General features: G+C 42.8%; 1 long non-coding RNA gene across 1 annotated transcript; it reads left to right on the forward strand.

Moving 5' to 3' along the window:
- The first annotated feature begins 9,353 nt into the window (after positions 1–9,353).
- Positions 9,354–16,779, forward strand: LOC112944449. The gene is made up of 4 exons (XR_003248769.1): positions 9,354–9,578; positions 9,655–9,744; positions 14,272–14,397; positions 16,483–16,779. It is a non-coding gene; the product is annotated as an uncharacterized LOC112944449 (long non-coding RNA).
- The last annotated feature ends 252 nt before the right edge of the window (positions 16,780–17,031 follow it).

Consider the following 17,031-nt stretch of genomic DNA (forward strand, 5'->3'; position numbering starts at 1 on the left):
AGTGTACTCAAACAGATTAAATCTGGCCCCAACCCGAAAAGGGGCACTGCCTGCTGAGCTGGAGCTGCAGCCTGGGGCCATACAGATATGGTGCCCCTTGGCAAGGAACTACCTGCAAAGCTGCAACTAAAAATGCTTAGAAGTCCCTTTTCCGGGACGCTCAATGCTGGTAGATTGGATCTGAGGAAAAAAAAAAAAGAAAAGAAAAAAAAAAAAAAAAAAAAAGGGACCAAAAAAAAAGAAAAACTTTCTCCTCCCATCTCCATAAGCCTGAGCTTCACTTGGGATGGTGAAGAGTGTACTCAAACAGATTAAATCTGGCCCCAACCCGAAAAGGGGCACTGCCTGCTGAGCTGGAGCTGCAGCCTGGGGCCATACAGATATGGTGCCAGTTTCCAGGAGCCTCACTGTGCTGCTGGCTGCAAATGGTCACCGAGGACCTACAGAAGCTACGGAGGCAGAGGAAAGGCAGACATTGTTCAGCAGTATTTAACTGGTTCCTGTTTAAACAGCCGTCATTCTTTTTAAAAGCTGGGTACAATGTCTACTTCCTCTAACTTAGTCACCAGCCATTGCCTATGGCAAACAGGGGAAACTGCGAGAGCTGGGTTTGAACATATTTTCTTAACAATCCATTGCAATTTTGATTCCTACTGCTTGTTAAGCTCTTAATTCACAAACATTCAAAGTGTATTACAAACCTGCCTGTAGCTTTGCTGGAGCTGAGATGGATTTATAGAACAGTCTTTCCCAGGCTGTATCAGAGACAAGTTTGCAAGGTACCTGTCTAAAAGCTGGCTCGCGCTGTGCAGCTTTAGCCACTGTAATGGGCTCATAGCTTGCATGTCAGAGTGTGTCTCCAGGTACAGGTCAGACAAACCTATATGCAGAACTTTGCACAGGAAGAAAAACCTTCCTCTTCCTCCCCACTGTATAAGAATCTAGGCTTCCCTCTGTCTCAGGGCACCCAAGCAGCGCGGTAGCTGCTCTGTGACACAGTTGTAGGCCACAGTGAGTACTGTTGGTTGTGTGAGTTAAGTTCTTTATTTTCATAAAACAACTTAATGAAGTCCAAAGTCTTAACTCTGTTCCTCAGCCTATCTGGTTTGAATATAAGGGCTTCTTCCTAATTCAGACATTTTGTAGAATAAGACTGAGATTTCCTGTATTGCAGAAATGTGCCATCACATTAAGCTTCATTTAGGAAGGAGAACAACGCACAAGCATAAGTTGGTAGAGACCTGATGAGGGGTGTAGTGTTTTGGGGGCTTGTTTTTACCCTCTTCAGTTTTCATCTTCTACTTGTTGTAGCTGCATAGCTTTATTTAGTGCCAACTCTATCCTTAAGCAAACTGCTGCTTTAAAAGTATTGTATTAGATTGGGTTGAGCTAAGTAAAAAGTTTGGCATTTGGCCCAGGGCTTAGAAAAGTATTAGATCTTGTGTAGGCCAAGTGCTAGCTAGAACAAGGCATGTTTGTTTTGTCCTGCTCCGCAAAGCCAAATGACTGAACTGGGGGATGCAGCAGTCAGCTTTCTAATGAGTTTTACCAGTGAGTATCTGGGGTGATCTTGCTATGTTTTTACTTCATTTTACACTAGCTGTATATATTTTCTCTGTATATTTGTTTGTTTCTTCCACTACTTTCGTGTTCCCATATCTCTTTGACAATACTTTGGTAGTGACAGCTCAGAGTAAAACATACATTACACTTTTTTCTTTCTCCTAACTAATACCCCCTCGACATTTTGTCATCTTATTCTTCCTATTCTGCAATCCTGGAAATTGTACCAGAGCTAATATCTCAGCTAAGCCTTATAATCAAATTCAGAAGATAGAGATAAACTGTGGCTAGAGCTCTGCAGTTAAACTTTGTCGGAAAAGCCAGTGCTCCTTTCTACTTCAGTAGCTTCAAAGGTTTCATTGGAATCCCCCTCTCAGAGCAGACCTTTATTTTTTTTTTCCCCGCTGGCATGTGGCTAACCAGCATCTAACTTTTGAAGTTGCTCTGAATAGAAAGGGAGGACATTATTCTTTCCCCTCCTCTGTACTCCAAGGATTAAGATGGGCAGAGAGTTCTACTTCCACCTCACTGGGAATAACAGTGGCACAAGGTCCTCCTGCTTTTCCAGGGTGTTAGTGCTTTGAGCCTCTTCTGTGGGAATACTAAAATTTGCAAAAAAAAAAAAAAAAAAAAAAAAAAAGTGAGTATTTCTTACTTTTAGCTATTGAAAAGGAAGGGACTTCTTGGTACTTAATATGTATCCATATTTCTTCACTTGAATAAATTGGGCTGGGCTCATGGGGCATCTGTCTCACTGCTAGGCACTGTCCTCTGCTGAGCTGTACTTGGGGGCCTTCCGAAGCAGCGGATAGAGGCTCTGTTTGTGCTGAGCTTCACAGCTATAGGAGATACTGTGTCAGGCTGGCCACAGGCTTTGGCACATGTCACCATCAGTCACCCGAGGGATGATCTCTGAAGCCTCTGAATTTTTTGAGCTGTGATGGCTGCAGAGAAGGTCCAATGCCATGTTACTACTCCTCCCAAAGTATGAGGTAGGAGAAGTCCCTCCAGTGCCCTGAGATGGTGACTTTCATCTGTGCTTCTCTGAGCTTCCTCGTCGCCAGCACCAAAATCAGCTTGTTCCCTGTGGTTTCCGTGGTTCTGAGGAGCAGCAGTGAAGCCTGGCAGATGCTGTCCAGCTTTCACTTTGCTCAGGGCAGCAGCACAGGCATGGAAATGCTCCAAATGCAAACTTGGGCAGCCAGTACTGCGTCAATTTGCAGCCTTTTCTGGCCTCTCAGCTTATCTTTGCAAACATAAAGGCTTTAATTTTGATATTTTAAAACAAAAGTTCACCAGCTGTGGTTGACTGGCTGTTCTTCATGTTCTCTAGGAAAGCTAGAGATGTTTTCTGTAACAGGAAAATAAGAACTCTCTAGGGCATGGGTCAGGAGTGGAAGAAGTGAGGAAGAGAAGGGCGGAAGTAATGCAGGCAAGACTTGAAGGATGACCTAGCGCCCAGCCCTTTGCCAACTCCACCCTCCAAACGGCATTTGCTGCCAAGGAAATTGGATCCACCCTGGCCTGATCCTAACATCAGGAAAATCCTCCTAAAATAACTCTGGGCCTCACAAAAGTTGCAGTTTCCTCTCCCAATAATTGATGCTGTGGTGATGACCTCCATCTGGTCCTTGTGAGCCACAGTCACCACATCTGCTATAGGGAGGATGGCAACTTTTTCCTTTTGATTGGAATCTCTTGCCTTCTCAGGAGCAATGGACCGAGGAGGGGAAATTTGTTTGCTGACTTTGAGCACTTCTTGAAAGGAATGTCATCGCCAACAGTGGCAACTTCTGTTTGCTCAGGTTTTTAAGAAATGTAAATGAAGAGGAACCACTTTAATAGTGCCTGGGGATCAGTCTGAATCCCATTACTGCCATTGGAGGAGAGGGTTATTTCATACTGTTTACTAAATTGGGAGAATAACCATGGCAACATTCATGACACACTCGGTATGGATCTGCCAACACAAGAGGGAAATTAGCATTCAGGAGACAACTGCTTGAAAGTAGCTTGAGAGCTAAAAATCATGTCCAAAACTACAGTGGAGATAATGATAAACTTCAGCACCCGCAGAGTGAACATTATGCAAAACTTAGTACTTCATCTAGAGCTCATCTCACTGAAAGTTGTTGTGGTAGCATTGGGATAGGTCTTACCTGGCAGCATTAGAGCCTTGTGATACAAATATTCAGCTTAGATTCTGACAAGCCTCATAGAGCAGTTTCCATGAAATATACCTAAAAATACAAATGTTAATAGCCTTTTATGCTCAGCTGTAGGTGGTAGGATGAATAAAATTACTTTGCTTGGAAAATATATAGAGTTACTGGTCCTAGTCAAGGTGAAGGCTCTGCTTTTTGCATATACATATTAAAAAAAAAGTGAGGGATGAATGGAAATAAAGAGGGGAATGGAGTAGGAACTTTCTGGGTTAGTCCTTTGCTGTCCCAGGCAGTATAGTGATACATTATTGGTATCTATAATCTTAACCTAACAGCTAAGTTTGTTGTTGCCTGTTGTCTCTTGGAAGCTGGGGTCTAATGAAGCTGGGCTGAATAACAGCTTGTTTCTTCATGTCCCTCACAGACCACTTCTTTCTGAAAGGATCTTAATCAGTGTAACTACACGTTTCTTGTTGAGAGTTATACCAGCTGTTCAAGTAATGCTGAACAAAAACACTTCCCTTGTAACCTTTGCCTGCTCTTTTCTGCGAGTCTGATGTTTTGTTTAAGACAGTTTCATCTTTTTGTACCTCTGTCATGTAAAGGCACGTGTTTCTATAAATAAGCTTCACAAGTCATTTAGAAGATGTGTAGGAAAGTGCACATCTACTTTTAACTAACTTTTATGAGTTGGCTAGAGTTGAAGCTGACTCTGCCCTTTTAATAGATGCTCCAAAAAAATGACTGTTCTTCATTGCCTCAACACACCATTTTGGGCTAACACATCAGCCAGACTGATGGAATATTTTATGCAGAATTACTGCTTCCTCTGACTCAGTGCTGTAAATGACAATTACGTCTGCAGAGAACACAGTGTCATTCATCTCCCGAGCCGCCTGCACTCATGACTAGAAATGATACGCTTAGGGAGGGGTGTCTTACAACGATATGGATCTACAAAAATGGTGGAATTACTGCTAGAGAAAAACAGAACAAAACCCAAAACACTGAGTATTTGTGCTGTTTGGGGCATGTGGGCAAAAGCCGTTTTTTCATCCGCTCACAAACTGGGGCAATGCATCCTATTCCTGCAGTAACACAGGAGGCTGCTAGGTTTGAAGAACAATGTTCAGATAAATTTTCATTATCTATTTTTAAACTAAGTAAGCAGCTCTCCAGCTTGTTACTTTCTATAAATTACAAATAAAAAGGCAATCTGGAAGACATGACATAGCTAGAATAGTCACGGGAAAAGGGGTAAGTAGGACAACACAGATATTTATTTGCCATCAGTCTCACCTATCTAGGTGAAATAAAAGATAACTCATACAGTCTTATCAGTAAGCTATGAAAGGAAATCAGTAGCACTAATGTCAGTCCATATGGGTATATGAAAAATAGATGTATTGACCCTAGTTTTATTGAACAACACACTTGATAAAAATAAGAAAGCTTATGTAACAGCAGTGTTTATGTAATACTCAGACATTTTGCAGCCATTTTGATTTAGTGCTGCATGCCACTTTTTATGTATCATACTAGTTCAATCAATATGGCCTGTTAATTAATAGAATATTGGTTAGCTGACACTCAAAATGAAACCATAGATGGAGAATTCTAACAAGCAAGCACATTCATATGGGGATTATTTTAGGAATTGCTTTTAGCCATGTGTTTTTTGATGCTTGTTTTAAATGATATCAAAGATTTACAGAGTTATTAATCATAGCTCATAGATGACCCAAAAGATTGGGGATGTAATAAACAACAAAGATAAGTCACTGATGCAGTCCAGATGACTTTGTTTAATAAGTTGGTTGCAAGCAGACAAGTGTTCTGTGGCTAACTATAAAGTAACACATCTGTGAGCAGTGGAGGCAGCCTGTCCTTTTTATCTGTTTATTCAATCTGCCAACCAAATATCAGCACTGAAGAAAAGAAGAGGGAAGACCCCTAAATTTGGGGAGAAACACCTTTCAACAAGATGTTTTCAAAATACTATTCCCTAGAAAACATTACCTCTTACTTTCGGGGAGCCTCCTTCAGCACCACACTTCCAACAGCAAGTGCCCAGGGCGCCGTTCTGCCCGCACAGGCAGTCCCCACGTTAAAGGCTCTTGTGGCTCCGTTCCTGGCCCCACTTATACAAGGCAGGATTAATGGATTAGTGGGTCTCTGAAAGGACATGTGTTTTGTGCTTTCCATGTGCTCATTCTTCTAGGGCCTCCCAAGCTTCACTAATATTGGAGTTAGAGCTCTAAAGAGTCACTCCAGACCATTTCTGAACAGGTCTGTTGATACAGATATAACCAATTTCGCATGGTCTAATCACTAGCCATATTAGGGCAAAGATAGTGCTCCTCTTCCATTTTTTTAATCTTCAGAATTTTGTGTTGTCCTGGAAGAAGAGCAGAAGATGCTAGTGGGGATTTTTATTCTTTTTTTTTTTTTTTTTTTTTTTTTTTTGGCACAGGGATTTGGAGGAAATGAAGGCTGCAGAGTTAACAGTGGTATCAAAGTTAACAGTGAATGAATTTGTGGATATGGTGCTGTGGTCAAAAAGCCTCATGTAGTTCTTGGCTGTGCAAAGAGAAAGCTCTAGAAACTACAGAGATAATTAGTTCTATGTTTGGCACTGCAACAGTTTTTGTTGGAATACTTGGTCCAGTTCTAGTACTTAAGAAGGGTGTTGGTAGACAGAAAAGGTTTAGAGAAGAGCCAGAAAACTAATTGATTCATGTGGCATAGCATGAAAGAAGGAAGGAAGTTTTTCTGTTTGGGGTATCAGACATAAGAAGGGTATTATTGACTGCAGTCCAAAAGTATCTGCAATGAAACAGAAACTTGATGCTTGTGTTTCAGTCTAGCTGACAAAGACATAATACGATCCAATCGCTGGATGGCCAGGATGAACAAAGTCAAACTGGAGTAGAGTGGCACAATTTTCTGTAAATGCTGAGAAGCAGCCAACCATTGGAAGAGTTTGCTGAGAATTCTAATGGATTTTTCCTCCCTGGTGCTTTTATCCTCAAGAGATGTCCATCTTAGAAGATGTGTTCTAACTCAGCTCAGAAATAATCCAGGAAATCTCAGTGACTTCTGTGATGAGACAAACCTGGCCAGGTGTTCACAGAGGATGTTCTAGCCATACCTGTGATGCAGAGCAAGGCATTTTAGGTTCTTCCTTCAACGCTGCTGTGGACTTTCTTCACTTTTCTACCTATGGATGCTAACAATTATGCTGGAGCTTTTGTGCAACTGCAGCAGGCTAAAGGAGGCCAGAATTGTCGATGTGAAGTGCCTGGTACAGCAAGGGAGGCAGCCTGCAGAAAAGCCCGTTCCAAAGATATACAAAGAAGAAAGTCCCCCTGCCACATGGGGACTTTCAGCACTCCCCTTCCTGCCTTTTCCAGGTTCCCAGCAACCATATTGTGAATTAATAATGCATGTGGTGCTTCCCTGCTGTATATAATCTTGTGGCCATCTCCAGAAGGTAGAATTCTGTTCTGGAACAGCCCTAGCCCTAGCTCAGGCATCAACTGACATCACCCTGCGTGATTTTAAATGCTCCAAGGAAGCAGACAGACAGACACCTGATCTTCCGAGTTAGCCAAAATTCACAGTCGAGCTTGGACTCTTGTTTACAAAGTGATATTTAGTCTTTTAAATAAAATGCACAAAAGCAGTTAGTAGCATTCACTTATTATTTGCAACTCATTTCCTCATTACAACATCTAAAATTAATACGATACCATTGCTTAGCTGAAAATATCCTTTCTGTGAGCAATAACGAACGCAAAGCTCCCTTACAATGGGTACTTCAGCCCTCTTGCAGCTTGGGGCAAAACCACATTGGCAGAAGGACAATATCCTGTCTCAGAGGGCTATGAAGCCTCTCTGAACTCGACCTGAATATGAACTTACACAAAAGGGACCTCTGTGCAGTGACAGGAACTTGAAAACAGAATACAATTACGTAAGACGTTTAAAATAAGTTGGGAAGCATGTTTGAGTGAGATCAGCATTCCAAGTAGTCCCTAAAAAGAATCGGATATTTGTATCTCTGTTCAGAGTCTTTTTTTTTTTTTTTTTTTTTTTTTTTTTTTTATACTGACTGATCATCTGAATTTTCTATTAAGCTTCTGCAAGCTGAGAACTTGACGGCAGTCCTTACCAGCTTTTTGGGCAAAGTTGGCCCTGGCACCCTGCATGTATCTAAACTTTGAATGCCTTGCTACTTGATTTAGGAGAGTTGTTTGGGTTATCAACGATATGTTAAAAGATTTGCAGGACAGAAGGGCCCCTGTGTTCTTCTGTGCAGTGCTGAAGAAGCTAATAAACTGCACGGCCTTGAGAGGCCCCCAGAAAGAGGCGTGTGAGCAGTTGGATGCAGGTGTGGGCAGCAGTCACCACGTGTCCCCGCGGCACTGGTGCCAAGGAGCTGCCCTCGCTGCTGCCCTCGCGAGGGGCGGCGCCGGTGCCTGCACTCTGCTCAGCCCAAGTGCTTCCAACCCGGCTGCCAGATGGGGTCACATTGGTATGAGACTGCGCTCCCGCCCAAGGGCCGCTTTTCCCTGTGATGGGCTCACCGTGCTGCCTGCCTGCTCCATGGCGTTTCGCTGGTCACTAAGGTGTCACTGCCTCCTCATCCGTTAAGGAAGCAGATAGTTGCCTGATTATATTTAAATATACTCTGGAAATATACAGCTAAGTGGAGAGTATAATTTCTAGTTAGGCCTTACTTTACAGATCTGAATCTGCGGTGGATTTGGGTCTCACGGTTCCATGCCTGAGGAGGTCCAGTTTGGGATTTTGTACTTCTAAGAGTCATCTTTAACTTGCAGCAAAGTCATAAGAACAGATCTAGCAAAGTGGCCTCTTACCTGCACTCACTCAGCACACTCAGCGTTTGTGCACACAATTACACGGGACTGTAATTTCCCCCTTTCTCATAATTATCTAAAGAAAGGCAGTTTGGCCTGCGAGGAGGCAAAACTTTCTCCATGCTCCTTTCCCCAGCGTCTTGCTCTGTCTCTGAAGCAGCTCTCTTCTCTGAAAGCAGAGTCAGGATCTTGTCTGTGCTCCCGATGAGCTTTCCCTGGGACAGGCACCAAGCCTGTGTCAGTGCAACAGCAGAGTGGCTTGCTGGTGCTAGCAGCAATACAGTTGCTCCAGCGGGCTGAGGGAGCCTCTGGGCGAGGTGCTCTTGCAGGCAGTTCAGCTTCACAGAGCGTCTCGCTTCTGCTACAAAATGGAGAGTCCAATCTGCACTTACAATGAAATTGTATCCACAAACTGGCAGGCATTCCCCAGACTCTCACACCTTGCTTTTAACATATGGGCTGACTGACACAATCAGATCAAATGATTTTCCACTCTTTTTGCTGTATCCGCTAGGCAGCATTCCTCATTTAAGATTCCTGTAGTGAGACTGTATCTGCAACGATAGCTCAGAGTCTCATCTGGTGTAAATTATCAGAGTTCCAGCGAACTTCAATGGATTGATAATTCATACCAGCTGAAGTTGTGCATTTGAAAAGCCTGTAATGCAAAGCAGCTGCTATTATAACCAACCTGGAAAGTGGTAAGTGTCTGATATGTGCCTGAATCTAGCTGTCTTAGTAGCTGTTACTCATCTGCCAGGCGGCCACGGCATATGAGAGATTAGAGGCCTGTGCCCTGGTAACTGGCACTGTGTCCTGTGTTTATCATGAATGAGAGTTGAACAGAGACTACCAGAGTGGCTGACAGCAGCTGGGAGACCCAAAAGAGCCAGCCCTGTTTGAGCAAAGCCTGTGGGTTTGGCTCTGCTGGAACCGAGACTGTGAACAGTGCTCATCGTTACAGATGGTACTTGAGAGCAGCCACTTAGCTTTATCCCTTTAATGAGTTTTACTTTTTATTTCTATGTTCATCTTCAAACTAGATGAATATTACTCAGTATTTAGTATCCTTTTGGACTTGTAAAGAATATGATCATAAAGAGCATGGATCAACCATCTATGTCAAGAGTATGGTAAGAATTTGTACTTTTTTTTTTTTTGACTTTTAGAAAATATGATCTCTGACCTATTCCAGCCTGTGATATTGCCAATGAAGTGTCTGTCACTGTATGCTTCAAGAGAATGTGTCTTTTTTATTTATAGTTCTTGCTTCTGTGGACTACATTATGCTGTTCTGCCTGTGAGAACTGTTTGTACCGTAAAGCATGAAACTGTTTCCCCAATTACTTAAAACTGTATATACAGTTGGGCTCTTTCTTCTAGTAACAACAGCATATACATCTAAACAGCCCCTTTTCTACAAATCACTTTTTTTCTACAAATAGAAATTTCTGTAAGTCATTGGTCCAGGCAGGCTTTTTGCTCCTTGGTGGGGACATCTTTAGTGAACAGATGGTTGTGGCTGTGCTCAAAACCCCTCCTCAGTAGGTCAGTGAGAAAGAAAAGCTTCATTCCAACTTGTCCCTCAGAAATCACCACCTGTTTTGCAAAGGTGTTTATGTTTTGCAAAGATTTGCATCCATCTGGCCCCAAAGGTAATTCTTTCCCCATATACATGAATTAAAGCGTCGACAGATAACAAAATGCTACATTATAGGAAATGCTTGTTTCTCTTCTTTTCCTGCTGCCTAGAGGTCATTTTCTTAATCTCTAGAGCTCCATGTTTCCTGTGCTATGATTCCTTCTCCAAACTACTTTAAGAAATCTCTAGCTAGAGGTAAACCCTAAACCCCCCCCCATTTATGCTCTCGTTAAGGATATATGTTGGGGAGGGGAGAACATTTTTGCTTTTTCTTCCTTAATCAAATTCACTTAGGAAATATATGAACGAGTTATGACTCAGCAATGCAAAGAAACCAGCTCTACAGTTAGAGTGTTTATGATCGTAATTTGTGAGGGGTATTTTGACAATACGTGTCAGGTCCTAGTACAGGAGAGCGGCCTTGCTTAAGCGATCCTGGGTTTGTGGCTTTAGCAGCAGCATCACCTAGGGGTGCCTGGGACAGGCAGCAGAGACAACCTGCCCCTCGCAAGCCTTTTGGAGGTGCAAAGAGAGGCAGGACAGAACAACCCTGTTGACCTTAGGTAAACAAGCTACACTAAGTTCAGGAAAAATGTCCTTTTCTTTAGGTTGATGGCAAAACCTCAGCAAGAACCTCCCCAAAAGCAGCGATTTTCCCCTCTTCCCTGCCTCCCAGGGCCTAACCCTTGTCCCGTCCCCTTTGGCGGGACTCCTTCAGCGCAGTGCCAAGGGGAGAAGCCTCCTGTCCCGCCAAGCCTTGCAGCTCTGGCACTCGCGGCACACGAGGCTCCCTGCTCTCCCTGCTACCACTCTGCTCCCATCTAGGGCACCGGGCACGCAGGAATCATAGAGGGCAAGAGACAACTAAATGCATAGGGAACATCCATCCCAGGGCGCCTGCACCAAGCCTGGCATGTGCTTGAATTTTATATATTTTATTCTATATAAATTTGTTCTTCCCTTGGGGATATTGTAGATAACCTCAGTGCCTCTGCAGTAGCAGAGAGAGCACGGGAAGCGCAGCCAGCCTCCTCAGGAGACAACGCACCCGTTCGGCAGCGAGGCTTTGCTCCGGGCGCGTGGGCCTTCACGCGGAGCGGCACCTTGGCCGCTTGCTCAGTGTACGCGTGGGAATGCTCTCGCCGCTCACACAAGTCCAAACCATGGGGAAATCCTACTGAGCTCTCTGCTTCAGAAGCAAAGAGCTCTTTGCTCCCTCTCATTTTATAGAAGTGAATCCCAGCTGCTGAAACCTCTCTTGCATATGGCGCACATATATACAGCACGTTCCCTTTGTTAAGTTTTCCGTTTGTTGTCCTTTTGATTTCACAATGTGCCTCTTACTTCTTGTACCATGAAATACTAAATAAAAGAGGCCCATTTGTCTTCTCTGTATTTTTTTTACGCAGTACACAAATTGCTGTTGTATCTCAGATCTCCTTCTAAGCATCAAATTATTTTCTGTCTCTTTATACACAAGCACTGGATTTTAGTAATTTTAGAACCCTTACATTTCTATCAGACTTTTTCATCTCAATAGATTTTCTTTTTATATTTTTACTTTAAGGCAGGTAAAAAAAGAGTACTGAACATATTCTATCAGGTGAGGCTAGTCCTGCTCAGTAAAAAAGCATAAAACCTTCCACATATAATCCGACCAACACTCATAAAGCCTGCTCTTGTCTAGAGAGATGCTTTTACTGTTAGGGTCCACCTGACTTCAAGCAAGCAAAATTAAAGAGCATAACAGGAGAAATCAGCCTGAACTGACGTATACATCGATTCTTTAAATTAATTTCAAACTACATCTTCAGTTCTTAAAAATAATGAGTGTGAGAATAGCAGAATAAATAACACATTCTACACACACATTCAGATCGATTGAATTGTTAAACCCTTCCTGCAGAAAGTCATAATCAGCTAGAACATTCCAGCATATAAGAATATAAGGACTGACTTTTCTATTATTGATTATGCTGCTTTTTTCCCCCATAATACGACAGATTTGTGAGCACATGTAAATTTGTGTAGTTGTACTGCTCCGTGCTAACATTTAGCAATGCATACATATACATCGGAACCGGTACAATAAGTGAGCACATTTTGTAGAGGTAACAGTATTTCATTTGAATTTAAATGTCTTGTTTTGAATAAGCAGTTATATTATGGAGCTAAATCAGTCGGCTTAACAACAAAGGGCAGCCTGCCGATGAATTATGTATGTTATCTGCATTTGCTGCCTGCTCATAATTGACAGGTATCATGGCACCTTCCACAAACTTCCTGTAATTATATGCCACATATCAAACACCGACTTATGTGTAATGGTCCCCACACACACACACACAAAATGTTTTTATGTTTTATTTAGAGCTTATAGCATTTTTAATTTTTTTGTTTCTCACTCCATTTTCCAAGCTGTTTTGCCATTCAACAATAAGATTAAGAAGATTTCTTCAGCTTTAGTTTGTCAGTCTCTCAATCAAGCCTTCTTCTGTACTATTTATTTGTTTTATTTCAAACATTTAGTGAGGATAAACCAAAGAAAAAATTATTTGTAATTTTTTAAGAGCCGTAAATTGCTGCTTCAAGTCTTGTAGTGAAATAGATGGCTCAGCAAGTTCCTGTCCCAGTGCCTGATATATGTTAAACAATGCGTAGCTGCTTTAGGTAGTGACAGGCTGGAAAACCCAATGTCTTAGCAGAGCTGATTAAATAGCTGGTTCCTTCCTGGTAGTATGTATTTAATTGAGACTAACTAACTCCGCCAGAGCGAGGACACCTTAATTGGGCAGCTCCGCAACTGGACTCATTAGGTGCAGTGCCGAGTGATTAAATGTACCCACTACTGGGTATCTTAGCCCCTGATTCAGAATTACTTTTAATTCAGTGTTCTGCTCCTTGGAAAGAAATTAATTTTGCTGAGAATTATTTTATTAAACCTGTGATAAAGCTATAATTAAAAAGGAGGCTTTTAGTTACCTTGAAGGGCTTTTTACTTATATTGCCTTAAATACCTAAATTTATATTTTAATCTGAAAACCTACATTCGGTAAGTGATATGCCTGGCTTATGTAAAGAAACGGGACTAAGAGGTACTCGAGAAGAGTTCCTTACTCTCTACTATCTCATCCTTGACAGTCTACCAGAGAAAGTGTGTGAAATAAAGCCCAACATTCACAGAAAGCAGCAGTGAATAAAGACAATTAGATAAGTAGCTATTTTGTTCTCATTAATTTAGACCTTGTGTGTCAACTTTTTTAGAAACCAAAGCTTATATCCTCATCCCCTATAATTGACAAAGTTAAGTTTGGTGGTTCACACCTTAATGAAACAACTGATCTGATACATTACTTCTCAGTGAATTAAAATATGCTATTAAATATCTTCAACTGTGAAAATATGATACCTTGAAGCTCTGGTAAAAGGTGACAGCTTGTAAACAGAGATGTAAAAGGAATATAATCCAATACCACCAGTTAGTAACATATCTGCTCTTCACTGAATGAAAAACAGAAGTTCAGAAAGGGGGGGAAAAATGTTTTTTTTTTTTCTGTCAATCAGGCCTAATTTTTGGCAAAAGCATCCGGATTTGTAGACCTGGCTTGCTTGGAATAAGAACTCAAAAAAGATCTGCGTAGATAGACAAGGGCAAAAGCTGAGGGCAGATTTTTAGCAACAGTTGGCAATGTTTGTAAGAACAGTTATCAATGACCATACATGCATTTAGTTTCCAATAGCTTACCAGGCAGAGTAAAGCCAGCATTTACAGAAGCAGGGAGAAGCATTCTGCTGTGGGGCTGGAGGAGTGACTTTTGAATGGCTGCCCCACTTCTAGGGGCACATGATTCTGCAGAAAAAGATATTGCCTGAACTTTTAAAAAATGTACCTTTGGGCAGAAAGTTATGAGGCATTGCAAACACGATTTAAATAGAAATGATCACACTCCTCTCTTAATTGTTACTTTATGCTGTCACAAACATACCTAACACTTTTGAATGGGTTTTTGTTTTCTAGGTGCTGCTCATCCAGCTTATCCTGAAGCTGCTTTTCCCGGAAGTTCTCCCTCGTGCCAGGCGGCCAGCAGTTCTAGGGGGAGACGCTCACTGAACTCTCTGAGAGGACTCGGAACGGCAGCAGCAGGTTAGCACAGCAGACAGGCAGGGGTGCTTGGCGGGCACCATTTCCAGATCCAGAATGTACAGGGATTCATAGGAACTGCTCTTACAGAGAAAATGGCAAGTCAGAGACATTTCTGTATGTTGCCTTACACAGCCAAACAAAATAAGGACTGGGAGAAGCCTGGCTTAGTCTTGATAAAAACAAAATCCAAATGTCTCCCGCTCTGTATCCTTCTAACAAATAATCAAGCAAACATGCACAACAAAACAGGCTCAGTGATTCCTTTTCATCTTTTAATGGTCTCCTTGCCTGTCAATCTGCTTAGCTTCTTCTAATTTGTTTAGGGCTAAATACTACAACACTTTCTCACAGGAGTGGTACATATTTAGGCAAGTAAATAATCTTATGAAATTAACAGGACTACTCCTCTAATTAAGGGGTTCAAGACGAGACCTTGGCAAATACCTTTTCTTGTCTGCGAACATTCACATCCCAAGTGCTTACCCAAGAGGTTATTATTACATTATAGAGGTGTTATCTGATTTTTTTAGTGCGGGTGGGCCACATCCCCTCCTGTTGGAGCCCTTGCAGGCTCCAGCTCCCAGTCTTTCCATGTAATGTGGTCGGAACACAGTCTTTCACATACTCGCATACCACTGGAATAGACCTGTCACATCATGGCATGGATGGGTGCATTTCCAAGCAAATAATGGAAGAAACACAAAGCCCTTAGGAAAGAGAGTGGAATAGTTGCCAAAAAAATCCCCTGGCCAAGGAGATGGCCCTGGGAAGGAGCATCATGGAGCAGCCATGGGCTGAAACTCTTTGGATGGACTAGGTATGACGTGTGAGCCCTACGTGGGCACCCCCACACAAGGCCTGGTTCAGTTATGTTTGCAGTCACGGATCATAAGCCAGGAGGTTGTGCAAGTTCAGGCTCATTCTTCAGTCCCTGATCTTTTCATGCCCCTGGAAAAGCAGGTAGATAAAGAATCCATATTGCCAAACTACAAGTACTACAGCAAAATTGAGTTTTCCCTTACAAGTAAGCTGCAAATAGAGAGAATGCCTGTCTGCTAAATAAGCTCATGTGATAGAGAGGGCTGCTTTCCTCTCAGCTGCAAGTAGCTTCTGACAGGACTTACACCTATATCATTTTGTGGGTAGGTCTTCAAAGGGTGAATTGAAAACACACTGGCCTATACTTGCCCCTAGAGAATAACACATCATTTCTGCTTATTTTGGCACTTGAGTCTACCAACAAAAAGTCTCACAGTGGCAAAACAGGCTGTCATTCTGATAGCAGGCTGACTTGATTAATATAGTTGCAAAGCTTGTTTTGCAATACAAACCTTGTCAGACCAAATCCAAAATGATTTTCTTGGATAAATCCAATTACAATGTAAATACTGAATCAGGTCATATTTTCTGTAATTACCGAGCAGTTCGGTAAAAGGAGTCCTAAAGCCTGGCAATGTTCCCCCTGCAGCGACACTTTCTGGAATGTTCCAGGGCCTGGCAGAGGAGGCCAAGGGCAGGTTTGTGTGCAGAGCCACCAGCTCCAGGCTGGCGTGAAAGCAGCTCTGCTCCCTCAGCCCTGGCACTGCTCAGGTGGCAGAAAGGAGAGAGCACAGGCTGATGTCTAAAGGAAACGGGCACGTTACCTGTCCCCTGGTGTTCGTTTTAAGACCCTCTTTACCTGCACACTTTTCTGTCAGGTTGGTGAAGGCATCAGCACATTTTGCTCTTCACTGTTACTTAAGGCAGTGGCATTTTAACTTAGATTCTCATTTGTTGTATGCTTCTATTTCACTTAAAATAACTAAAATAAACATTTGTATTTTTGAAAAACGTCCATAGGCGTGTGCTGGAGGTTTGCTTTTCCTGCAGAGCTGGCAGTCACCCTTATTGATTCTGAGAAGTTTAAAGACAAAATGCCAAACCTTTTATACAACTCATTTTTTGGTTCGCTAGCCACTTAGATGTCTGCAGTAGCTTTTGTCATGTGGGGCCTGATTTTTAAGTTAGGGGCAGCTTTAAGTGTTCACTTAATTCAAAATGGGGACCATGCTTTCCCATTCCAGTTTTTCCTGTTTAAAATAACAGGGCACCTTCGTGGGCAGACATTGCGCACGGCGACTACCCCAAGGGCCCTGTTGAAGCGCAGGAGCAAGCGCAGCGGTGGAAGCTGCTTCAAGGAAGCCTTTCTTGCTCTAAAAATAAGTTGGTGGAAACTGAAAGTTTCACAGGAATGTAACAGTTTGGACAACAGAGAAGGAACAAAATGCTGTGAGATGTCTCTAGGCCGGGGTCACCGCAGCGGTGAGAAGGGAAGAGCCCTGGAGGTCCCTAGCAGGGAGAAAAGGGGCTTGGCGCATCCTGGGCCCAGGCCCTGGCTCCGCTCAGGCGCTGCCCTGGAGGCAGCCGGGAGCAGCCTCCGCGGGAGGCTGCCCATGGGGCTGCCCTCACCCCGTGCAGCAGCAGCCCTGGAGCAGGGCCAGGGCTTCACACGGGATCTGCTCTAGCGTGGGACAGGGTACAAGCGAAGAACCTCGTAACATTTGTCATGGTGAAATTGTTGCTTTCCAGTCATGCCCGTTCCTCACTAGGACAAAGATATTTACAGGCCATTGACCATCCTGAGCATTTTCTGGA

Source organism: Nothoprocta perdicaria, unplaced genomic scaffold (genome assembly GCF_003342845.1).
Source record: "Nothoprocta perdicaria isolate Ctin4 unplaced genomic scaffold, notPer1 scaffold_1, whole genome shotgun sequence".
NCBI lineage: Eukaryota > Metazoa > Chordata > Aves > Tinamiformes > Tinamidae > Nothoprocta > Nothoprocta perdicaria.